General features: G+C 38.7%; 1 long non-coding RNA gene across 1 annotated transcript; it reads right to left on the bottom strand.

The window, feature by feature from the left end:
• Positions 1 to 3,691: 3,691 nt before the first annotated feature.
• On the bottom strand, positions 3,692 to 14,439 carry LOC116542765. Its single transcript, XR_004265346.1, has 3 exons — positions 14,427 to 14,439; positions 12,169 to 12,172; positions 3,692 to 6,479 (listed from the first exon to the last, which is right to left on the bottom strand). It is a non-coding gene; the product is annotated as an uncharacterized LOC116542765 (long non-coding RNA).
• Between the last annotated feature and the right edge of the window lie 4,645 nt (positions 14,440 to 19,084).

Below are 19,084 nucleotides of genomic sequence, written 5' to 3'. Positions count from 1 at the left end.
TGGAACTACTTTTTAAGTATTCTGATAGTTGAATTGACAGTCAATAAATAATGCTAACCAAATCATTATATTTTGGCTATAACCACTAAATGAAACAATCATTTCAAGAATTAAAAAAGATAGATCCACAGTTTCTCAGGGCTGCAGAGAAAAATCTACAGAAGTCTTATGCATTTCTACGTGTTCTAATCATCCTAATTTTCTAATTTGAGACTCAGGTATTAGGCTGTGACGGAGGGCTCATTAGAGAGCATGTTATTATGGCTGATTAATACTGGAAGACTCTGACAGTAGAGCTTCATAGTCCTTAAGGATTATCTAAGCCCAGTTCCTTCATTTCACACATGTAGAAAACAACATATGGAAAGTCAGGGAATTGTCCAATAACAGAGTTAATGGTAGGACTCAGACTATAACACCAACACACATACACACACAGTCACACTCACATACATCCTCTGCCCACCTCCCCAAACACCCACATCGAGATATTTCTGCATGTATTACTTTTTAATGTTCTCTAAATTAATTTCTCCAGATCATTATGTTGTCATTTTAATGACTGTTTAGATAGCTGCTCTCATCTACTGAGGTTTCACTTGATAACCTCACAGAGGAAACTTCTATTCTGTCCTTACATAGCTGTCTCATGTATAAACATCCATATATACCACATCTATATATTTCAATTAGTCATGGGCCTTTATTTAATCAATAAAAGACAAAGCCAACATTCCTCTTAACCTCAGTAAATACAAAAGACAAAGAAGCCATCATTTTAACTGTATTAATCAATCAATCTTTTACTCAAGTACTCAGAAATTATTAAATAGGTTTCTTGATTAAACAGACTGATGCTAAGATTGTGGCTATACTTTTCTCACATTACTGTGGAGTATAATCCAGTCCCCAAGGGTTGCACATCACAAAAGGTCCCAAGGCTGTGGCAACAGCAGGCTCTTAAATTAGGCCTACTATGGACCGGATGCCCAGGCAGACCAAGCAGCCACTGAAACAGGACACCTTACTGGAAGAACTGAAGCTGTTCTGGGCTATTAGAGTAACTGCCTATCAATATCCTTCTCCCTCCCTCTATCCATTGGCCCATCCAATTTGTAATCCATGCAGCAGTTAAAGTGATTTGGGCAAATCTGATCACCTCTCCTCTGCTTAGGGTCTGGTGATGACTTTCTCTTGGTCCGAGTATGATGATAAAGCTCCTTAGTTCTCCAAGGTTCTGTACTAACAGGCAACTCCAGACACAACTGTCCTCATCTCCTCTGACTGTTCACTCCTGTTTCAGCCACCTAGCTCCCTTCATCAGCTCTTTCCCACCTTGCTGCCTCTGGCCACTGATCTTTACACGATGCCATTCCCTCTTCCTGGAGTACCCATTGTCATCTTGTTAACTACATATCATCATTTAAAGTGTCAGCTCTTCAGCGGAGCCTTCCCTCCCCTCCTTCTTTAGAAATTCAATTAAATCTACAATGTGATTCTGTATACTCAACAGAATGGTTAAAGTGAAAAGACTGAACGTGTCAAGGGCCAGTAAGCATGTAGAGGAACTGAAAAGCTCTTGCATTGCCAGTAAAAATGCAAAATGGTACAGCTGCTTTGGAATAGTTTGACAAGAATTTTTAAAATTAGAAAAAGTTTAAAAATTAGAGGCCGGGCTAAGTGGCTCACACCTGTAATCCTAGCACTTTGGGAGGCCAAGGCAGGCAGATCGCATGGTCAGGAGTTCAAGACCAGTGTGCCCAACATGGCAAAATCCCGTCTCCATTAAAAAATCAAAAAATTATCTTGGCGTTGTGGTGCATGCCTATAATCCCAGCTACTTGGGAGACTGAGGCAGGAGAATCGCTAGAACCTGGGAGGCAGAGGTTGCGGTAAGCCGAGATTGCACCACTGCACTCCACCCTGGGCAACAAGAGCGTAACTTTGTCTCAAAAAAAAAAAAAAAAAAGAAAAGAAAAATTAAAAAAATTAGAAACTACTTCCATTGCCAATTAATGGCATAGGTGATAACATATACATATAGAATGGAATACTTTATGACTTATAAACAAAAACATGAATGTGTCTTATAAAGGTAATGCTGAACACAGAAAGTCAACACACACACACAAAACACAAGCTATGTGATTCATTTTATAGAAAGTTTACAAATGGAAAAAATAATTCATGGCTTTAGAAGTCCAGATATTGGTTACCCTTGGGGTGGGTAATGACAAGGGTGGCCAAGGGAGGCTTCTGAGATGCTGGTCATTGTCTGTTTGTGAAAATATATAGAGTTGTACATTTACGATTTGGTTACTTTTCTACCTGTATATTTTACTTGGATTAATCAAAATTCAAAGGCCTCTACTTAGCTTCTGGCAATAATAAAAACTTATTCTTTGTTGCTCTTATCTCTCTCAGGATTTTACTATCAACTTGTGTCATCACTTGATCAGTGCCTCTGTTGCCCTCTAGAGTCTAGACTGCAAGCTCCACATAATTGGGAAATTGTTTTTAATAATCACTACTACTGGGTGCCTAACTCAGTATTTACCAAATATTTGATAAATTAAAATGAATAAATATAATCTGCCTCAGTTATTCCGAGCACAAACCTGGGAAGCAAAGGACCTATGTGTTAGAACCCATTTTGTAAGACCAGTCCATATTCGGCTGACAGAGATAGCGACTTGTGTCTTTCTGGTTAACCATTGTTTCTTTGGCACTCAGTACAACATTTGAACATTATAGGGCCTCAATTCTTAAAAAAATTTTGTTGAACAAATGGAAAACTGAATGTAAACCTAAATGGATTAGGTATTTTTTTTTCTAGTGAACAATAGTCTCCAGTGAATGAAAACACCAAGATGAATTGTTTATTTTTCCTATCCTGGCCGCAATAAATTAGGTACATAAGCCCATTACTAAGTCTTCAAACCATTGCCCTGACACACTCTACCTCTGCTTCTCTTTACTTATCACTTCCTGGTCCCAGATCCCATTAGCATGAGATGTTGTTCTGGTGAATTTACAGCTTTTGAGGTGATCCTTAGCTCATTTAGAAGTAGATATCTTAGGGTATTTTTGATCTGACTAAATAAATAGGCAATAAATTGACTTGCAAGTGACAAGACTACAAAGAACTCAGTCTTCTGCTTTCTCAGTCAGGTAATGTCAGAAAAAATTCTTGACTGACATAAATATAGAAACTTCTAGGGATAGAGATTGAATGCTTACATACATATTTAAGATAATTAATTTCCCACTTTAGGATGTAAAATTAAATTGCATTAGTAAAATATTACCTTCAGAAGTCCTGCTCCTTCCCGTTTCAAACGGGAATAGTGTTGAAATCCTTCACATATATCTTTTACAACAGTGTTCACCATCAAGAGAACCATATTTTCATAATCTAAGACTCTTTCAGGATACATCATTTTACTTTCATTAGAGATGCTGCACTTTTTGAATCCAAGTAAAATGATTCCACTAGGAAAATCTAAAATATTATTTATTTTTTTGAGACGGGGTCTCGCTTTGTCACATGGCTGTAGTGCAGTGACGAGATCTCGGCTCACTGCAACCTCTGACTTCCTGGTTCAAGCTATTCTCCTGCCTCGGTCTCCTGAGTAGCTCAGATTACAGGAACATGCCAGTGTATCCATCTAATTTTTGTAGAAACATCTAAAATATTTTAAATGTGAGCCTCAAGCATTCATTTATAAAACATCAGGATATGTGACTTGTTTATTCATCCTGTATGTGTTTATGGGTGATCTCCACAACATAAGCACTGCTCTATTGCTTTTGAAGGTCACAAAGCCTGTACCTAATGACATCAAACACCCTATTACATTTCTTTGCCTTTTTCAAAAGAAAACTCTTTTCATGTGACCTCCATAGGTATTCAAAACCAGGATCAAAGAAGGATATATTAAACGAAACTGTTTTCTCCAAACAGGATTCTTGGTTATTCAAAATAAAGTGACTATAAGAGTGTGCGGTATGTGAAGATGCTTTATAGAGGTGCATCTGTAGTCACAGCTGCTACTTTGCAGGCTGAGACAGGGGGATCACTTGATCCCAGGAGCTCTGGGCTATAGTACTCTTTGCTAATTGGATGCCCACACTAAGTTTGCTATTAATATGGTGACCTCTCAAGAGCAGAGGACCGCCAGGTTGCCTAATGAGGGGTGAACTGGTGCAGGTCAGAAACAGAGCCCGCCAAAACTCATGTGCTGATCAGTAGCAGGATCGTGCCTGTGAACAGCCACTGCCCTCCAGCCTGAGCAACCCAGTGAGAACCCATCTCTCTCAAATAAAAAGAAAAAAATAAAAATAAAGAACTTGAGTATACATCTGTACCTTTTATTCTGAGGGCTTGTTTTGGGTAAAATCCCCAACTTCTATTTACTCATGTAAGAAAGGTCACATTATCTGTGGAAGCTGGAAGAGGTCACCAGTGAGATAAACGCACAAGAATGACATGATCTGTTTCCCCGGGGTTAAGAGTATGCAAGTTGGGCTGAGAGCTGGGAGTCTCTAATCTCCTGAGTTCTGCCTGCTGCTTGTGAAACAAGTGCCGCCACGGAAGACCTCACCAAACTCAGAGCCAGATAAAGCTTAAATCATCCAGCATTGGTCAGCCTAAGCTGAATAACATGCTTTCCAAAATATGCTGCCCTCCTTGGGTACCCTGTTGGTTATCTTCCTAAGCAGCAAAGTAATAACCATGTTATGCCTCAGCCTTCTCCACCCTCCCACTGCAGCAAAAGAGAATGAAAATGAACGCCCTACCTGTCTGTCTTTTGAAAGAGTTACAAGGTTTGGTTATTGTCTATGCTTCTCTCTGAGGCACAGATAAAAAGCCCTGATATTCACATTCACAGCACATCATGTATTAATGCAAATTAAGCTTTCTGAACCTTGAGCTACAAAGAATTATTTTTAGAAGGTTATAAACTCGTGAAGAAAAAAAGGGAATTTGGCATCATTGGCACTCTCAAAGATAAAAACTGGATTTCTTATGCCAATCTCAACCTGACCCCATTAGCAACTGCACAGCTTGTTTCCCTCCATGTGACCCTTCGTCTACCACAGCATACCTCTATCATTCTTTTCGGCTTCCCTAACAACCATGCTGGGTTTTTTGTGTCTTATTTTCATTTCTTGAATTTCTATTATACTCAAAAATAGTTCTGAATTTGATTCAACATTTTTAGGGCATTTAAAAAAATAACAATAATATCCCACAATACTAGACATAAAATTCTCTTTGCCTAGCATAGTTCAGATGCTACAGTAAAGGGTTCAAATGAGGTATGACATGAGAACTCTATGGCTATAATGAAAAGGTGATTTCCCAAGTGTCATCTCTCAGTTGAAGCCATTTAAAACTAGCTCAATATTTGAACAAGTTCTGCTTTTCTTTTTATTCATGGTTTAAACAGGCTATAATTTCAAGCCAATCACAAATGTGAACATTCTTAATTTGGAGTCTTTAGATTTTGGGTTAGGAGCATAAACTTGAGTTAGGATGGTAAGGGGAAAAATGATGGAAATGAGTTTTCAAATGTGTGTTGTCAGTGCTGATGCTTACAAAAGTCTCTTATCCATCACCCAGAAAACTTGCTATTGTAAGACAATATAATGGAGGCAGGACTCAAGAGCTGGATGGAATGATACAATTTTACATATTAGCAGACTTAAGCCTGAGCAGGAGAGTCGTCCCAGTGACTGAGTCACAGATGTAAAGTTGAGTTTTCCAAATTTTCTGACTTTATATATCATGACTTTTTAAACTACATGAATATTATCACCTTAACATTGTAAATGAATGTGACCTGCTCATATGGCCTCAGTTTCAAGATCTGAGTCAATTTCTTTTAACAGTTGCCTATTACTAGTGACATCCTTCAAAGAGAGAAACAGCTTTAATAAAGATATCTTCTAATCATCATGACTTTGAGGCATATTATCATCAAGATACTAAAATTCTTGACAACTTTTCAAAAATAATCCTAACTTATCTTTCTTCTTATCCATTGCCATATTTGATCCCAGCCTATGATAACCAGGTCAACAACTGTAATTCCACTTTCTGAGAGATTAGAGAGGGAAGAATGATTATACTACTTTAGAAAACTTAAAAAAGAAAACAGAAACAATGCATCTACCTGCCTATGATGGCCTATAGTTTCAGGAAATCTGATCTGACTGTATTTGCTATGCTCTGTGTACAATATGTTTGTTTTACCGTAACACATCTGTGTTTGTGGTAATTATGCCATCCACCCAGTTAAACATTGAAAAACAGGCCTTATAAAACTTCCAATCTACCTATGTGCAAGTGTCTTAGTCTGTTTGTGTTGCAATAACAAAATAACATAAAGGGGGTGAATTATAAACAACAAATTTATTTCTCATAGTTCTGGAGGCTGGGAAGTCCAAGAACAAGATATGAGCAAATTTGGTGTCTAGAGAAGGCCTGCTTTCTCATAGACAGCCTTTTCCAATGTACACAAGGTGGAAAGGACAAACCAGGCACTAATCCCATTCACAAGGGTTCTGCCCTTACAATCTAATCACCTCCCATAGGCCCCACCTCCAAATGCCATCACACCGGGGATTAGCTTTCAACATATGAATTTGTGGGGGGAAAGCAAACATTCAGAGACCATAGCATAAAGGATTAAGACTATTCTTTGTGATCTTCCATTTAAAAACTAAGTGATTTGCCTTGATTCAGAGACATTAAGTTTAGAAGTACTCATTAAAAGTGCCTTTTATATTACCTTAAGAGAAAAAGATTACAGTGACACAGTCTTAACAAGCTGTCTTCCTGTTTCTACCTTATCTCCTACTATATAGATATTCATCTTTAAACACAAAGGTATTTGATCAATCAAATAGCTGAAGTTAAGATAGTTATTAGGTATACTGCTTTCTTAGAACATATATTAAAAATGCACTAGATAAGCCAATGCTCCAGGGGAAGCCTGACCTTCAGATTCCTTCGAAATTTTATATTTGAATTAATGTTGATTGCAGATTCATCAAAATGGCAGAATTCTTTGTTCCTTTAATCTTTTTTTTTTTTTTTTTTTTTTTTTTGTTAACCTGATGAATTGACTTGTTTAAACTTTGGGAAGACATAGCCTGGGTTATGTGGAGTCTACAAAGATGATTTTATTTATAGCCAGAAGAGAAGTTAGTCATAATTGAGTTCAATTCTTATTTTAGAAATTTGGGGGTTTAGGTTCTGAAAGGGGAAAAGAAGCCATTTAATTTGTAAATGACAGGGCCAGGAACCAAACACAGATACGGAAAGCTGCATTTTCCAACAATGACAGGAACAGTATCTCCCATCCCATGTGCTCTTCTGCAACATGGCCCTGCCACTTCACACCAAGAGGTACTGTCTAATTCCTTTCTCCTTAACCATGGGCTGGCTTTGGTGACTCATTTGTAACAAAACACAGTGAAACTGATGCTATGTGTCTTCTAAGGCCAGGTTGGAAGAATCTGTGTCCACTTTTGCCATAATCTTTTGAAATGAACAGTCCTCAGAACCCAGATGTTAGAGGATCTAATGGGACCGTATGAATAAGATGTTAGTGTCTGGCTAGCCATTACCAATATTCGTTCTTGTAAGTGTTATCAAGAAGAGTGGAGATGGCACAGGATTGGACTTCTACAGAGGACTCCTACTCCTCATTCCTGAGCACTACATCTCTGTGGCTTGGTATACCCTGGGGGGAAAAGGCAATGCTATATTGACCATGATTAAATTTCTGCCACCCTACGAGAGGGGTATCACATTATAAATTCAGTTTCCCCAAATAGTTATGTTCTGGCACACTTAAGTTTTAAGATGATTGTATCCACTGTACTTTCTTCTGAATTGCAAATCACAAATGTTAACATATAAGAATGTTCCAGGCCAGTAATTCTTAACCTTGGATGATTCCCCTCTTGTACCCTGCCCCAGCAGAAATTAGTTAATATCCACAGGCATTTTTGGTTGTCTCAGTTTGTGGGGCGGATGCTACTGGCATCCAGAGGGTAGAGGCCAGTGATTTTGCTGAACATCCTACAATCTGCAGGGCAGCCTCTCACAACAAAGAATTATTCAGCCCAAAACCTCATGAGTGGCAGAGTTGAGAAACACCACTTTAACCTTAATCACCCAGTAGCTTTCTTTGGACATGAATTAGTATAGTATCTTAATCCCACAATCATGCATCATTTATTTCATATTGAAATTTATAAGTACAGTGTGTTCTACTTGCTACACAATAATACTAGCACTTCCCAAAATTGTTACAAGCTACAGGCAGGTAACTCCTGTCTCAGACTGAATTCGCCCTTGACAAATTCCAAATACTTGTTCATTATTCATCCTGCAAATAGCATGCACCTATTTTTCTACCAAAGATCTGGAGACTTTATGAAATCATAGAAGAAATTAACACATTCCAAGTTTTTGTACAATGCTTTATCTAAAACAGAGTTAAAGCAAAACTAAAAACAAATCCACCGGGACCAGTTGAACTGTGGTAGGAGGGGTCAGCATGATATGATTTCATTTACTTATGTAGAATCAAAGCACTTTGGGTTGGTGAATATTTATAATTAGCTGTTTGTTCTTACTCTATGTGCTTGTCACTGACTTCTTGAAATGCCTGACAGTTCATATTCACATGCACATAGTCTAAAAGCATTAAATGTACTTCCTGTCTGACCAGAAACAGAAAAGAATAGCCTCCCTCCTTGGAAAGTCTAAGAGAGGAACGTGTAGAGAGGAATAAATCGCTTGAGGATACTTCAGAGTACATCCAGAGGGAGGCTGCGGGAACCAGACTCATGTCATTGACAATGTCTACACACTATAAAGGATGAATTCCTCTGTATCAGTTTGGAATTATTGACAGGTCCTGTCAAGAAGTTTCCCGTTATCCCTGGGTGCGTAAACAAAAATCTTACATGTAAATGAGGGAGGGTGTCAACCAGCTCTTTTAGTGCGAAGACAGGATTCAATTTATTTATTCTATTTATTTAACAGTTATTTTAACAAGTTGTAAAGATAATATTCTTTCCCAATGAAAGATTCATTTCTTAAAAGTTCAAATTATTCCTCACACCTAGGAAACACTGTAGTAAGAAATTTGGAATGAACTAAGAAACAATGAATGTTAAATTCATGTGTTTAATGGATCTCAACCCATAAGCTTTTTAATTTCCTTCTGTGATTTCTGATATTACATAATATGGTCAGTATTAATGAGTATTTTTGAGGTGACATCACACCATTGTATATACAGTTTTTGCTATAGAACCTAAATTCTTCAGCATATTGTATATATAAGCCATCTTCATCTTATACACAGACACTCAAAGCCAGATTTTTCAGGACAGAAGAATGCAAAATGTGGAAATGTCCTGATTATAAGCACTTAAAATCTGTTTGTAGATAAAAAATGCTCTTTTCCTGACTGTGACATATGTAAGAAAAACAAAGATTTACAATTGGTTTTATTATTTATGGGCTCCATAAAGACAAATAGAAACAGAAGTATAGACAAAATTGGGGAAAAGTAACCAAAGTAGGTGAGGAGGTGAGCTTGTGAGGGCTTTTTTATGCATAATTATTCCTGCGATACTATCCCATTTCCGTTGGGGCCACACAGCCCTTATCATCAATTTTAGTGTTTCTAGTAGGGTCCATGCCACTCTGTAGGTCTAGGAATGGGTAGGTACAAGACTATTCCAGTCCTCTACTGCTGGATAGCAAACTGTCCTACCACTTAATAACTTACAACAATAACTATTTTCTTGCTCACAGGTGTGTAGATCAGGAATATGGGCAGAGCTCAGTGGGCCTGAACCATCTCTGCTCTATATGACATTGGCTACACTTATGCAGCTGCATACTGACACCTGGGTTCAACTGGAAGGTCAAAAATAGATTCCCATTCATGACTGGGGTCTGGGTGCTGGCAGTCATTCGGGAAAACTTCTCTCTCCTCCGTGAAGCTTTTATTTTCACAGTGACTCTCATCCGCCTGAGCCTCTCTCTACAGGTAGCCTGTCTTCACATAAATAGCTTGAATCCCTTACATGTGGTTCAAGGTAGAAAAAGAACTCAGGAACCTCCAAGACTCTCGAGGCCTGGGCCCAGACTGGCACAGCATGAACCCAGTGCATTCTTTATTATACTTTAAGTTCTGGGGTACATGTGCAGGACGTGCAGGTTTGTTACACAGGTATACACGTGCCATGGTGGTTTGCTGCACCTGTGAACCCGTCATCTACATTAGGTACTTCTCCTAGCACATTCTGTTGGTCCAAGCAATGCAAAAGACCAGCCATGTTTCAAGGGGAGAGGAAATAGACTCCATTTCCTGGTGGGAAGAGAGACAAAGGTATATTATTGTAAAAAAGGCATGCGAAACTGAAGAACATCTTTGGGGGACAAAAAAAGATACGCCACAAAATGGCCTAAGCCCATATAGGAACGAGGGAAAAAGTGTTCTGTTTCTGCCTGAGCTGATGAGAGAAATTTCGAGTTTCTGGCTCTGATCTGATTATGCAAGTAGAGAACTGGAGATGGAGGCAATTCAGAGTTGAGAGAGGGAGAAAGGAAGACCAAGTCCTGATGATGTTATTTAAACATCTCAATCCAAACATGCCTGAGGCTACTACTATCCCACACTTTCCAGTTTTGTGAATCGAAACATTCCCTTTTATGTTTAAGCCGGTTTTAGTTGTGTTCAAAACCAAACAAACCTGAGTGACACAGACCGGATGTGTTAGTACGGGGAGAAGAAACTAGTCTAGTCTCACCTTGAGCCTTGAAGCCTGGTGTGGGAGACCTTTCTGACTAGCACATGGTCCCTCCTAACTCCAGCTCTTCCTTCTCTGTCAGCACCACTTAACAAAGCTATCTTCATGCTGTAGGTTGTATTGTCTTTGATTATCCTATCCTAGAACGGGGTGTTTATTTTCCTCTAATGGCTGACTCTGATATTGTCAATGAGATGAGGGCAAAGGGTAGTTAAGGGTCCAAGTCAGAGGTCAGAGCCCAGGAAGGAGTACCAAGCAGGAGGGTACTCATGGCAGGATGACTGAAACAGGAAATGTAATCACAAAGTTAGAAGATGAGATGGTTAAGAATAGTTGGGAAAATAGAACAGATCAGGATGACAGTATAGTTTGAATTCGGTGAAACCAAGTACGTTTCTAGGTATCTATGTGATGGCAGTGAACATGGAATCTAGGGCCAAATGCGTCTTTCATGTGGGCCATTTCAGGGAGCCAAAAGTGGTTTCCAGGTTGACCTAAGGGCCTGAGACAGTTCTGAGATTCTTAAGCAAAGCTAAACACTGCGCTTCATGACAAAGTTTATCTTATACTTTGAGTAGACTCCAGATCTAATGGAACTATTTGATCATTTCTTCAAAGCAATGCTGTCTGCAACCACTGCCTAAGTCTCTGTTGATTCAAATCTACTGGGACTTGAGCAAAACCAATCAGGTTAGTAATTCTACAGTGGGTCCACGCCAGATGAAACAACTCACTGAGATTCCTCACATGCACATTCACCCTTTCTCCAGAGACACCAAGTAGGTTTCAACCTGAGAAATATATCAAGGAGATTCTTAAACAAACGCCAGCAGCTATTACTCATCAGAGCCCTAAGTACGGGGCCGAAACCATACTAAATACCTCATAATCTCTTGTTTGACCTATGGAGTTGGTCGTCTTATTTCCATCTTTCAGTTGTGCCTGCCGTATTGTTTATGTACAATAAAGCCAAACAATAATCAAATTATTTCATTTTATGAGCACCAATTTTGTATATCTCTCACTTTATTTGCATAGATTACTTTTCCCATTGAAATAAGATAAGGTGTCTCGTTTTTTCAGCCACGTAAAGGAAATAAAATGTAAATCACCTCAAACAACATTTAGGCACTAACTCATTAGAAAGTCAAAATATGTCAAACTATGAAAGCAATGATAGAGGACATTTTCCTTTCCAGACCTTTTGCATGTGTAATAAGACAGTAAAATTGAAATCAGTATATCATTCAGGTTTCTAACATCCAGAAGGAGGAGCTGACAGTCCTGGGGAACACAGAGCTTCTAGTACAGTTTCTGAACCTGGCTGATGATCTGAATGCATATGGAGCTTGTTAGAAATACTTATTCTGTTGTGCCACTCAGGACCTCCTGAATCAAAACATCTGGGGATAGCTTTTTAAACACTCCTCAGGTGACAAGCAGAATCATCTGCTTGTCAGCTAGATTTGTGAACCACTTTCTCTTTAGTAAGAAACAAACTGCTTTAAAAATCAAAGATTTCCTACTTATTAGTAACATTTTAGAACATTAATATCAGCTTGGGACATTTAACATATGCATTAATATGCTTTTGAAGTGCCTTTAATTTCCTGTTCAGTGTTTAGTGGGGTCAATGCAATCCAGAGATATGAAGACATTTATTTAATCTGTCCACATCTGAAATGAAGTGAAGCTTAATTACTATTTTCCCCACTGACATCGAATTTATACGTTGAATTAAAAGTTCTTGTCTCTATTTCTCATTGTGGGATTTCCAATCCAGTGCAGATGATGTCAGTACTGTCTGCCCTGTTAATAGCAGAATTCCTTTGTGACCTTTGCATGGAACAAATGACCTTCTCTCTCCCTAAACAAAAATTGTGTCTTTTTTTTTAGTGCCTGGATCAAGATTCAGAACCTGACAAACTCCATTATTAGTGATTATGCTATTAATTTAAATTCATACTTTGCCTTAGAAACACCAAACTCCTAGGTGTGGGGCTAGTCTTCTATGTGGATTATAAAGTCCACCAAGGACAGACCAGCTTCTTTGACACTGTTTCCATCCTTAAAGCAGTAATTGCCAGAGTAGGTATGAGAGAACAGCTGACGAGTACGTGAATGGATGGACAGATGAATGACCTGGATCTTAATGTTTAATTGGATTTTCAGTAGGCTGCTGAGATTTTCTGGTCTATCTAAGGCTAAGAAAGTAAGTGCACTTGACCTCATTGAGCTTTAGTTTCCTCATTGATAAAATGGAGACAGAAGAGGCAGACAAGATAATTCCTAATCTTAACTGAATTCCTAATTCCTAACTAAATATAGCTACAATTGGATGGAAAAGTCTGCCAACACTAGGCTTTACCATTAGCAAATTTTTAGACTTACATTGATTTTAAGGAGTCAGTGTCAGACATACATGGTCCACTCCCTCACCTCCTTCAGATTTTGTTCACACGTCACTTTCTCAGTGAGCTCTTCCTTGAATGCCCATTTAAAACTTGCAACATCTCCTCAACTTTCCCCTGATCTGCTTTGTAACTCCATAACACAATCCCCTCTGGTACTACATAATTTGCTCATTTATTTCATTGATTGCTCATTCCCTTTTACTAGAATGTAAGTTCCACAAAAACAGGGATTTCTGTCTGCTTTATTCACTTCCACAACCGTAGCCTCTAGTCTGCCACCTCACTGGCATTCGGTTGTTAATTGCTGAATGAAGAAATCAACAAATAGCAATGGAATAGACATAGGTTAACTTGATTCAATTTAAGAACATGAGCACAGCCACTGATATAAATGGGTAAGATGCATGCTGAGCACTGGGGGGAAGTAAAAAGAAAACCAAGGCTGGGCGCGGTGGCTCACGCCTGTAATCCCAACACTTTGGGAGGCCGAGGCGGGTGGATCACGAGGTCAAGAGATCAAGACCATCCTGGTCAACATGGTGAAACCCCGTCTCTACTAAAAATACAAAAAATTAGCTGGGCATGGTGGCGCGTGCCTGTAATCCTAGCTACTCAGGAGGCTGAGGCAGGAGAATTGCCTGAACCCAGGAGGCGGAGGTTGCGGTGAGCCGAGATCGCGCCATTGCACTCCAGCCTGGGTAACAAGAGTGAAACTCCGTCTCAAAAAAAAAAAAAAAAAAAAAAAAAAAAGAAAACCGAGCCTTGCCCTTGATGATCCCATTGAGACAAAGAAAATTCTGGAGGGCAGATATTGACAGAAAGATAATATTAAAAAGGCAGAATTACATAAATATAGAAAAGAGCCATGGCAATATTTTGTGAGCATTTAAAAGAAGGAGTGGTTAACCATGGCATGTGTATACCTATATAACAATCTTGCATGATCTGCACATGTACCCCAGAACTTTAAGTATAATAATTAAAAAATAAAAAAAAAAAGGAGTTGTTAATTCTGACTAAAGAAGGATGGGGAGGGTTCATGAAGGGTGTCACAGGAGTTAGCACTGGAAGGATTTGACTCTGAGCAAATCACAAAACCCTCCTAAGCATTACCTTGCTCTCTGAGAAGAATAGAATAGAGTTAAATCCCTCTCACAGGGGTACTGTGAGGGTTAAATGAGGTAATGGATGTGAAAGTGCCCACTTGGTTGCAACCAGATAGAAGATTCTCCAGTGTTAGTTGAGTGTGAGTCCTACAATAATCTGTGGCTCCCAAAACAAAGGTATCAAGTACAGTGGTGAACACAGATTTAAGCTGATGTAAATATTATGTTATATAACTAAAGTCTGTATGCAAAGTATAATATCACACTAGTCACATATTAGGATCAATGTAATAATCACTCAATTTTTTATTTTTAAATGCAGTTATAAAATTGACTATCATAGCAATTGTTTACATTCTGACTTAGTTTATTTAAGAATTCTTATCATTTGTGCTAGTTTAAACAGTACAAAGAAGGGAATTTTAAATTTAAGTTTTGAAAAGGCATGGACTCACTGTGAGGAAAGACATTTAAGATACAAAATCTCAAGGAGAAAGGGTGTAAAAGTAATCCGATATGTTTCTTAAGGTTTTCTTTACCTCCTCTGTCCTTCTGGCCTTGGTATAAAAAATGTTGGGGCCCCATATTACAAGAGAAAGAAAAGGGTAAGTTACACTAAGAAAAACGTTACCTGAACTAAGGTTATAATAAACAATCAGTCAAAGGGTCATGACCCAGCATTTGGGACTGGCAGAAGGTAAGGGGGGCTACTTGAATGAGACAGGCTGGCTTTTATAAAATAAGAAACAGCTTTGACGTCAGTGCTGTCCCTGAACTGAACTGCTTAAAGGTTCAAATTGGGTTCAGTTAAATTATCCCTTCCTTCCTGCTTGTCTCCCCTTCCACTGCTTCCCCTAACCCTGACACTGCAGTCAGTCCACTCTGACCTTTTGCAGACAGAATAAGGCAAATGAGCATATTTCCCATCCCCCTCTAAGCCTTCTGGAACAAGGCTGATCCCAAATCACACTCCAGAAAGGTGGAAACGGAGACATGGTGAGTAAAGGTCAGCTGTGGTGAGGTTGGAGTAGGAACTCCTTGCAGACTCAGGCGGTGGAATGTTTAAGAGTTCCAGGGTGTTGCCAGGAACACACACGGGAAAGCATGAATGAGGATTCCCTGTGACTATTACAAAGATACCTGCTTCTAAGGGAATGGCCTGAAACCAGAGGTCTTGGAACAGTTCTCTCAAGTTAGAGCTGCTTACTGGACTCCAGGATCTGAATTTTTATGCCGATCACAAATACCCATTTTATTTGCAAAGACCAGTGGACAGTAAAAGCAGAGATGTAAGGCCATGATTGCTTGAAGAGGAATTGTAGATGTGGTTAATTATTGGAATATTTCCAATGTAAAAAAATGCCGGGTAGGATTACTTTTAAAGAGGAAACTGCTCCATTAACTAAGTCACAAAATTATAGACCAAAGTACGTATGTGTCTTCTGTCAGCCATTCTACCCCTCATGCTCACACCCATGGCCTCTCAAGAGTCACAGAATTTGGGAAATACTAGTTTCTAGTTAGCCAAAAATGACCAGAATTAAGTGACTTGCTCAAGGACTCCAAGCAATTGTGACAAAGCCTAAATCTAGTCTTTACTGATTTAGAAGTGACAAAACAAATGAGAAAGGACCGATTTAGAAGGGGCCAGCGACTTCTTAACAGGTCACACTGCCTCTTCCGCAAATAGACTTCATTTCCTGGCTTTTAACTTTGAAGCAAACTCAGTATTACTAAAATATTAGATCTTGAAAGATTAAAAGAATAAAGAGGGATCACTGTTATTACTAGTAAAAGTTCCACATAATGAAAACCTGGAGATGAAAAATATCAGTGTGTAAAGCATACAAAGGAGGTGGCCATTGCTCACATGACCAAAATATTTGCCATTGGCTACATTAAATTGAGAATGTCCATATTAAATGTCTCAAGGGCCGGGCTGGTAATAAATGTGTGAATCAAGCGGGGTGAGGAAAGCTTCTGCAAATGGACTGACTTGGAACAAACTAAATATTTTGCTGACAAGGTCTTGAAAAACTAGAGAAAATAATGGTGATGATGAAGATTATTCTCTGTTTTAAGGGAAGTACCAAGGCAGCCAAGGAGAAAAGCTTACCGAGGTGAGCCCGATATTGTACACCAATTTCCCTGTCAAGGCATTCGAAGTGTCCTAAGCAGTACTCCTGGGGAGGCTGAAAGGATGAGGTAGCTACTCAGAGGCAGAACTTTCATCATCCTCACAAGACTGAACTGGCAGAGGCCAAGTTCCTGAAGGTGAGTAGGCAAACCAAATTTATGGTGATTTGAGTCAGAGCAGTGGTGATCCGTGAATAAGAGGAAATGGGTAAATAGGGAAGAAACAGACAGGCTTCTACTCTCCCACTAAAAACTTATAGGGAGTAGCAAGGCTTGCGGCAAACTGCTAAAATGTGCAAGGCCTGCCAAAAGGCACTCAAATTCGCACTTCCTGAAAACTAGGAATTGCCCAAATGAAACACTTATGCATCATTTATCAGCTTGTAAGCCAAGAAATCTGTAGAGATGACCTATTCCAAGAGCTACAAATACAAATATTTCTGTAAGAGGCTTCAAGATTCAACATTAGAATATAGAGCTTTTTATGTGCCAAAAAAAGCTGTGCTAAGACCTTACATATACCTTTTCTTATTTAAACATACTCACAACAACCTTGTGAGTTAGGCATACAATGATCATCACATATCAATGCTTATTTTCCATAATTTGTCTAAGGCCACCCTGTGAATATACAGCAGGGCATGGAATTAAACTCTGATCGCCGGATCCCAAGTCCAGACCTCTCTCCACTAAAAGACATCACCCTATCGCAAAATATCAGAGCTTTCAGTGTTGCAATTGAAAATGAACAGAATATAATTGAGCCCTAAATCAAGAAAATATGAGTTTTGAGAATATTTACTATTCAGAGGGTACTTGAGTCTTACTCAGCCAGTACTCATTAGAACTTTTTAAAGTTTTCTTTCTAGTTTCCCAAAAAATATATGCACTGCTTTCAGAAAATATGGTTTTTTTGTTTTGTTTTGTCTTTTTGTGGTGTTTTTAAGACAGAATCTCACTCTGTTGCTCAGGCTGGAGTGTAGGTGGTACAATCTTGGCTTAATGCAACCTCCACCTCCCGGGTTCAAGCGATTCTCCTGCCTCAGCTTCCCAAGTAGCTGGAATTTCAGGTACCGGCCACCATGCCTGGCTAATTTTTGTATTTTTAGTAGAGTCGGGGTTTTACTACGTTGCCTAGGCTGGTCTTGAACTCCTAACCTCAAGTGATCCACCCATTTTAGCCTTCCAAAGTGCTGGGATTACAGTGTGAGCCACCATGCTGGGCCATGAGTATGGTTTTGGTAGCTAGCATTGAGTTCTACGTTTAGAATAACATCCTTTATTAATTAGGTACTCCTCAATGATGTCCACTGACTTGGGCAAGATCAAAGGGCAAATGTTGCAATTTCCTTTGCTTTCCTGTTTATAGTAATCAGAAAATGCAGGCTCCATGGCCTTTTGCTTCCCTGCAAGTTTTCTTAAATATTTCTGCACTCACATACATCTTTTGGGTTTGGCAGATGCCAAAAGTCTGAAGCATAAATCAAACTCAGGATTGAACATCGCAGTTCTTTCTAGAATGTTTGCAATCCTTGCTTGCAAACTCATTCTTATTCAGAAGAACATCTGAATATCAAAAGGACTGAAAATCAAAACTACTACATAATACCATAGATTATTACAAAATATTACATTGGAGGTTATTTAGTTGCTGACCTTCCACTTTCATTATAAGGAGCTCTAGGACATAAAAAGTTTGGTGTTAAGAAAAGTTCTACTTAGTGAATTTATAAATCAAATAAGCACTTTAAACAGCAACACCCCAAACAGGACTCTAAGGTGTAATGTCTATTCCTGGAGTAACAGTGGTCTCAACTAGAGAAACAGAGTGGATTAAAAAAATCCATGTTCAAAATCTATTTTTTACCTAATTGCCTGAGATTTATAACAGCTTTTATAATAGACCTTCATTAAATCAGAACTAAACATTGAAGCCTTTATGATTACTTGTTTCTGTCTCACCATTTAAAAAATAGAAACAAAGTATTAAATTTACCTCAAAAAAAAAAAAGTTTCTAAAGTCTTGCGCAAACTAGTTTCCCCAGAAGGGAAATGCCAAAAAAGTACTTTAAATATTTTTAATCAATACCACAGCCATTCAATTACAGATGTGTGGTTTTCCTCATTTATTTGAAAGCCCAAAGTCACCATTTTATCCACTACCTATCTGTTAATTAAACAGGTATTTACCTCCTACTATAAGATGAATCATATTGCAATTTTTGTAGCTCAAACTACCAGTAAACAAACACACTAACAAGTATTGACAGAGTAGGAACAAAACAGAAAATGTTTTAATAAAGTTTGGTTGAGTTTAGAGAGACAGACAAACTCAAACATCAGTGCTTATACACGCTATGAATACAAACTAAGCAATGTAAAGGGAGGGAGAATAAGCTGGAGGGAGACTATTTCATAAGGTGCTCAGGAAAGGTCTTTCTGATAATATGATATTTGCATAAAGACCAAAAGAAAATGAAGGAGTGAGCCCTTTGGCTGTCTGGTGAAGTTAAAGGGAAGAGCAAGTGCAAAAGCCCTGAGGTGGGTTTGCCATTGGCCTCTTGTAGGAACAGTAAGCAA

This window comes from Sapajus apella, unplaced genomic scaffold (assembly GCF_009761245.1).
Source record: "Sapajus apella isolate SASKATOON/1434 unplaced genomic scaffold, GSC_monkey_1.0 scaffold4, whole genome shotgun sequence".
Classification (NCBI taxonomy): domain Eukaryota; kingdom Metazoa; phylum Chordata; class Mammalia; order Primates; family Cebidae; genus Sapajus; species Sapajus apella.
This window is presented reverse-complemented; position numbering and strand designations above follow the sequence as displayed.